Source organism: Hoplias malabaricus, chromosome 16 (assembly GCF_029633855.1).
Source record: "Hoplias malabaricus isolate fHopMal1 chromosome 16, fHopMal1.hap1, whole genome shotgun sequence".
NCBI classification, from domain to species: Eukaryota; Metazoa; Chordata; class Actinopteri; order Characiformes; family Erythrinidae; genus Hoplias; species Hoplias malabaricus.
Genome location: NC_089815.1, coordinates 10,066,586 through 10,074,096, shown reverse-complemented (window position 1 = coordinate 10,074,096; position 7,511 = coordinate 10,066,586). Strand labels below are relative to the sequence as shown.

General features: G+C 42.1%; 1 long non-coding RNA gene across 1 annotated transcript in view; it reads right to left on the bottom strand.

Annotated features, from left to right (window-relative positions):
- Positions 1-297: 297 nt before the first annotated feature.
- The window catches only part of LOC136671889 (uncharacterized), a 112,710-nt gene continuing 105,496 nt past the window's right edge, over positions 298-7,511 (bottom strand). Inside the window, exon 3 of the long non-coding RNA XR_010795754.1 lies at positions 298-463. This is a non-coding gene — a long non-coding RNA (uncharacterized lncRNA). The remainder of the gene's footprint in view (positions 464-7,511) is intronic.

Genomic DNA, 7,511 nt, shown 5'->3' with positions numbered 1-7,511 from the left:
CTCTTTGGATGCACATTATTAAATTCAGTTTTTTTTCCTTGGGAAACATTAAACATTATTTAGAGCACAGTTCTGATCTGTATTTTTAATGCAAAATATTATCATTGTGTTTTCTTGAGCAACATTGTAATTTGGTACAGAAACAAAAAAATTCTGCTTTCTTACATTATGTGCTTTACATATCAATCACTTACAATTAGTTAAATATGAAGCTGAGTGTTGTAAAATATGTAAAAACATGATAAATGCTTTTATTGTCATTACACAGCAGTACAACCAAATATAGACTCACCTTTTTAATGCATGGCGGTGAACATACACATACGAAAAGGCAGGCGGCCTCTCAGCATCCGGGGAGCAGTTGGGATTTAGGTGCTTTGCTCAAGGGGGCAATTCAGCCACAGATGCTGAGGGAAGAGAAAGTGCTGTTCCTTAATCCCATTGCTCCTGCTGGTCCAGGGAACTGAAACAGACACATTATGGTCCCACATTCACTTATTTAAACTTTAGACCACAGCTGCCTATATATATATATATATATATATATATATATATATATATATATATATATTACAAAACAAGAACATGATCTCATCTTGATTTTACATGCACATACCACTTTAAGTCATTTATTAAACCCCAAGTAAATATTCCCTAATGCCTTAAAAGTGGCATAGATTTAAGTTCTATGAATGTGCAGTTAGTCCCTTTGTGTATTTCTATTTACATCTCTACCACTCGACAGCAGCTCTAAAGGTCTGCCCCACAACCTGATGGGACTTGTTCCTTAGGTTTATGATGTAAGAAACTCTTACATCTGTCTGAATTCACTGCTTTGAGACTGTCTGTGACATGCTGAGCCTTGGTGTTGGCTGCTTATTTTGCACGATACATGTTTTTAACAGAAAAAAAAAATGTTAAAAAGGACATGTTAACAAGGTAAAAACGAATGACTTAATGAGTGTAAAAATTCTGGTAATTTTTTTAAAATATAAGTATGGTTCAAGACCTGCATTAGCTTTAAACAGCATCAGATAACCACTTTGTTCATAAAAATACCAAGAAGTAATCCAGTGTTCATTTGGGTACAGTATAAGATGAGCAGTTTTTTTTTATGTCATATAGATTCAGAAATCACATAGGCAGGTCTATTTAATGTAAGCATTAAACCTACAACAAACCTCACGCATCAGATACCAAACTTTTCATGGCTAATGACCTAGTGTACTATGCAAAAATATCCACCTTTCATTTAACTTCTAGTAAAAATACCATAAGGTTACTCACTTTTCAGCATCATGAACAAAAACTGACAACTCTATCAAGGGTCCGGCAGGTCTTGGGGGGATGTTTATGGTATGCTGTGATTAGTACGTACCAAAATTGGTCCAAGGAAGGACAACTGGTTAATCTGTGATGGGGTCATTGGTGTTAATCGTTAATGCATGTGGGAAGCGAAGGCTAGCCCATCTGGTCTGATGTCACAGATGGAACTACTGTAGCACAAATTGCTGAAAAAGTTAATGCTGGCTGTGAAAGAAAGGTGTTAGACCACACAACACATTGCAGCTTGCTAAGTATATAGCTGCGTAGCTACAGACAGGTCTGAGTAGTGCCCATACTGACCCCTCTGCTCATATGAGCTACATCATGTGGATGGCTGGGTGCATTTTTCTTTTTTTTTTTTTAACTTCCGCAAAGTTCAGACTTCAGGCCAGTCCAATGTTCTGATAATACCAATATGGTCTTTGTGTGATTTTTAATGTTCTTCTTTTCTGAAAATAGCTTTATCCATGGACACAAACACCTGTGGATTTGTTCAGATTTGGAATGAGTGAAGCTTGTTTTTCTTCTGTCTCGCAAAGATGAACAGCTTAAGTACAGTTTATCAGACAGGGAAAAGTCTTTAAATAATTTGGTGAACTCAGTTTTGAATTTATTAGGGAACCACGCACATCATTAACATTCTTTGACTCTCCTCCTGAAAGATCTCCTGGAAAAAGATCTATAACGTACTTAATGGCTGTAAATTACTTTACATTTGGGTGTCTAAATGTATAAGTTGTGCTTTTTTTTTGTTTGTTCATCCTTTAGTCTTTAAACTGACACCAACATACAAAGAAGGTTCAACATGACTGAGGGTTATATATTAAATATCATTCTATATTTGTTCTCTATTATTTTACTTTGTACAGGCTGGGTTTTTTCAGTGTGGCTCTATTAAAACGGAGATGAAAAAGACTGACTGACAAACATCGCTGTACATCTCCCTCACACAGACCCTCCCCCATGTCAACAGTGAACAAAGCCACAGCCTCCAAAATAATTACATCGTTAAAGCCGTGCAGCACCAATTAAAGGCTGACTTCCCTTACCTGTTTTCACAGCTAATTAAGAAATTAACCCTGCGTTTAGGCTTTGGCATCCTGCCTACATTGCTAATAGGTAAGAGACTTGGGAGGAGAGAGAGAGGGGGGGGGAGAGAGAGAGAGAGAGAGAGAGAGAGAGAGAGAGAGAGAGAGCAGGAGAGAGAGAGAGAGGGAGAGAGAGAGAGAGGGAGAGAGAGAGAAAGAGAGAGAGAGAGAGAGAGAGAGAGAGAGAGAGCAGGAGAGAGAGAGAGAGAGAGAGGGAGAGAGAGAGAGAGAGAGAGAGAGAGAGGGAAGGGGGCTACCACTGTAAACACAGGACTGGACCAAATCCGCATGACATGGGCCCTGATTATCTCACTTTAAGATGCTGATTGGTGTTGACATGAGGTTAAAATGGAGGGAATTGTTGATTTAGGTTAATCACAGATTGATTGAGGGGAAATTAAACATTTGCTATGTTTTAAACACTTTTAGATCACAGTCCATGTGCAGCGTAAATCTGCTGCTTGGACCCGGATTTAGTCTTTAGGTCAGGGCACATATGAGGAATGGGATGTCTGGTGCTAAAGCCAAGACCTAGTGTGTGAAATGCTCTGAAGAAGGAATGCACTTGAACGTGGGCCATTAACTTTAACCCCCCCCCCCCCCCACCCCTACCCAATCATCACCGCCCCACCCAGCATGCCTTAAGCATGCTGCACCTGCGAAGCTCCCTCCTATATGAAGTGCAGTATGAATTAATCACACGGGGCCCTATGCACTTTGATGCAATTTCTAACGCACATTAATGAAGGATGACAGCTGTAACTAAAGGCAGAATGATCACTTAGAATTTAAATAAAAATCACAGCTCAGTTAAGAAGAAAAAAATCCATTTGCGTGAGCGTCTTTTTTTTCCTCCATCTCTCTTTATTTACACCACCCCATCCCCAAACCCGAGCTTTCATTTTTCTCTGAAACGGATGCGTGTGAAAAGACGAAATTATCCCCAAATTGGAGCAACACTTCCATTCTGTCTTCCATAAATGCATTGTGATGTATGAACACTAATTGTACATTGTGTGAAGGTATGGCAGACTCCCACAAAGGCCCCTTTCACATCGCACCATTTCAATTTCAATGACTTATCAGTCGCTTTGTCGCTTGTTTGTTGAGGGACTCCCTTGCTTAATTCCTAGGTTACGCGGATATGGGTTTACGTCGTCTGCCCTTTTAATGCAGGAAGAGAGTTTCAATTTGCAAACAGCCGCTGCACGACTAGCGGCGGGATCACTAAACCAAGTGTGCCGAAAGCGCAAATACGTTGCAAAAATATCTCATTAAGATTGTTAAGTGACCTTCAGCTGTGTTAATTAAATTTAAGGCTGCGAATGCAGCGACGGTGTGGTCGATTCTATTATTCATCATTGGCCTGTAATGACATTTCTCAGCTGTCAGAAGCGTTGCAGGGGGTCTCCTGTGAGGATTGGGGTGAATAAACGATCATTCACAGAGGGGACCCTGAGGGGGTGCATGCAGAAGGGAGGAGGGCGATGGGCGAGGGCAAGAGCTCTGCTGTGTTTATCATAAACACACACACAACAAAGCTGATAAATATGGATACAATATGCAGAGCGTCGGTTCGCTCGTGACCTCGCTGGCTCTAGAACAAACTCATATATCTCCCGCCCAATAAAAGGCCTTAACTGGATCCTAAAGATTTAATTAAGATGTCAGCTGGTGCGGGTCACTCGCAGTGCAGGATCACGGGCAGGGAAGATATACTGGACCACTACAAAGGCCCAGCTGAAGCAGAGCAGACTGGCAGCCTCATGCAGGAATTCATGTCTCCTGATTTACTAAGGGAGCCTCACTGTAAAACACTGGCATTTTAAACACATTCGCAAAGGCCTGTAGAAGACTCTCTCAGAGCTTTGACCAGCTGCGGAAGGCGCAAGAAGAAGCTCCTCGTCATGGGGCAGTTATTATTGTTTCACTCTGAGCTGAGTTGATATAGAGACAAAAGCAACTTTGGTTACAAGAGTACCACGCTTGCTCTCTGGGGGAGCTTCGTGAAGTAAACATCTCTAACTTAAAAAACATCTAAAACATCCTCCTTCTTCATAACAAGATAACAAGACATTGACAGACCACAAAAGGGAAAAAAAAGCTTTTTTCACTGGCTGTCATGCTGTTATCTCTGAAGCCTTTTCGCATTTGGCGACAGCTCAGATCTTGAGGGGCACTTAAGCGGGTGGTTTGGGGGGCGGTGGGGGATGTGAGGGCATTGTGAGTGACAGTGGAAAAGCAGCAGGATCCACCATTGCCCCTACTCTCCCGCAGACTGGCCTTCATGTGGACTCGCAGAGCCATGTCACAATACTAAGGCCCTCCATGGCTAGGCAGAGCCACAGAGAAGAACGGCTCACCAAGGGGCCTGCCATGAACTTGTCCCGGCAGATCAGGTAAGACAGCTCTGTCCGATTCCCTTTGCTTCCATGTCCACAGGAGCTCACGTCTTATCCGGCTCCATCTCGTGCAACACTCGCCCTGTCCCTTAAGGCCGGATGGCGTATTATCCCATCCATTTTGTTTTTCCCAGTTTGGAAATAATAGATGAATAGACATGGGATGGGGGTAGCACAGAATGATTTTTTTTTGGGGTGCCCCCAGTTGTGCATTCTCTATGCATAATTCAACTGCAAGAAGAGGCTTTTTTTGAGCCTTTTGAATGACTAAATACCAAAGGCACACAAGGTTCTAAAATGTATCTTAAGTGTATTTACAGATTTACACGACCTGCAAGGCACCAGGACACTCTCTACTTTGCTTACCCTTAATAGTAATAACATAAATGAGCTTTAAAGAGTGAGGGCTCTTCTGGGTCATAGGCCATCCACGTCGTTCTCAATCGCTCTCTGCATGTGTCTGACCAAGCAAAACCCCAGCGCCTTTGTTAAAAATTCATCATCGGCTGTCAATAATTAACTGCTCATTATTTGAACTCAACGAGGGCTCTGATTCCAAAATTAATGTGGTGCTAATGCACAGGGTGAAGCCCCACTCCTAATAGCTCGGGCTCCACCATGAAAGAAGCCTTCTTGCATTCTTCCTCAGCCGTATGAAGAACAGAGAGCCTTAGTTCTCCATCAAAAATTTACAGCACTTGTCCCTACTTTGCGGGGTTACGTCTTGCAATTTTTTGTATTCTGTAACTGAACAAGACTTTTTTTTTCCAACTACAGTTACAGAAAATGGAGCTTGTTATCTCCGAGCTCTTAATGGAGAACCTTAAAAGCGAGCAAAACTTTCCTGGAGAACTGCTATGAGCAAATGTCCTTTGAGAACCGAACATAACGAGAGGAATTAGCTCAGATTGTCATAGAGAATCATTGTGAAGGGATCTGTACGAGCTTTCGCTCACTAGCTTCAGCCACGAGGAGATTGTCCCGGAGCAGTAGAGATGCAAAAGCAACCATAATCATCTAGATCAAAGGCAAAAAGTTGCCGTTTCTTCTCTGACAAACTTTCAGGGGTTTGTTAATAACTGTGCATTGAGAATATCTTTTCTTTATTGTTGTTTGTTGTTGTTCTGATGTACAGCAGGAAATCCCTCACTGATCCATTTGAGAATTGCACGCCAAGCGTGTACTGGAAGCATGCGCAAGGGTGCGTTTGTTTGTGCGTATGGCTTTAGGCTTTGACTCTGCTGTAAACAGAAGCGGGGTATGGAAGCACACACGCTCAAGACACACATACGCTCCATTGTTATTACCCTATTTGTATAATTAGCCTGCTAAATTGCTCACATCAAAGCCGCCCAACCCTTAAAGACGCCCATGCTGGAGAATCATGGGCTTTCTGCCTGTTCTGAAACATTAGCTTGGATTGGCTAAATGTTTGGATTGAAGTTAACTGAACAGGGGATTGACAAGCTCTCACTCCAGGCTAGAATATGTTTACTCTGCCTGTCATTGTTTCCCTCTCCCTGGAGGGCCGAGACCTGTTTTCCTGTGCTTGATTAGAGACCTGCACGAGTCAATAAGTGTCTCCATGTAAGTCTGTGCGTTCAGCATTGTTGCGTACCCACGAGGCCCCGGGAGCAGAATGCTGTTAAATTAAGCGTGCTTTGACTCCGGGTAAGTCACACAATCATGGGGCAAGACGTTAATCAATACTGGCTTTCCAATATGGCACACATCCCTCCTCTCTCTCTCTCTCTCTCTCACTCTCTCTCTCTCTCTCTCTCTCTCTCTCCCTCTCTCTCTCTGGCTCTTTCCCACAGTCAAAAAACAAACATGACATGTAGCATGGTGTCACTAATTAAGTGAATTGTCTCCTCTGACAGCCAGCACAGTAGTGAATGCTTCAGGGCTGCGTTCGCTAACGCCACTCAGCCGAAACACTGAAGTCTCCCCCACTTTCCTTGCATTTTTCCTTTTTTTCTCTCCCTCTCTAGTCCCTTAGTGCTGAGGATGTGCTGATTCTGCTTCTCTGCTAATACTGAAGCGAACAATGATGGCCTTGCAGCCCTTGTCAGAGGTGGTTTTGCGGCAGCTTGATTGACAAAACCAAAGCTGCCTCTGCCATCAACTTACAGGCAATTACTATTTAATGTGTCTTACTTAAAAGCATATGCAAAATTAAGGTGAAGTCACAAAAAAACACACATTTTATGTGGTATTTAAAGAATAATATGCATAATATATTGGCCTTTAATATTGATGAGCGGGAACTTTTTAAATATTTCTTGTCTTAGACTACTCTTACACTGAAAGCTTTGACTCATCATCTCAATTAATAACTGAGAAAGTGAGAAAGGAGGGGATAGGAAGTGCAGGAGTGCAGGCTAGCAGGAGGGACTGGGCCGAAAGGGGCTTAATTCAAATTTCTCTAAAGCTTTAAACTGGCATTAAGCATGATTTTAATAAAAGAGAAAGAAGAACTTGAAATCAGAACTGCAGAATAGACTTACTGACAGATACAGACTGAACAAGGAAAGAAAGAATGGAATAGGAAATACAGAATGAAACTGGATATACCCAGCGGATTCGCAAGTCAGGATGGATATTGTAACAGTAACAAATTAAAAATAATGTGCAAATACAAAATTTCATCCTGTTCTTCAGTGATTAGGATCGCCAACATTCCACCCAACTGCCA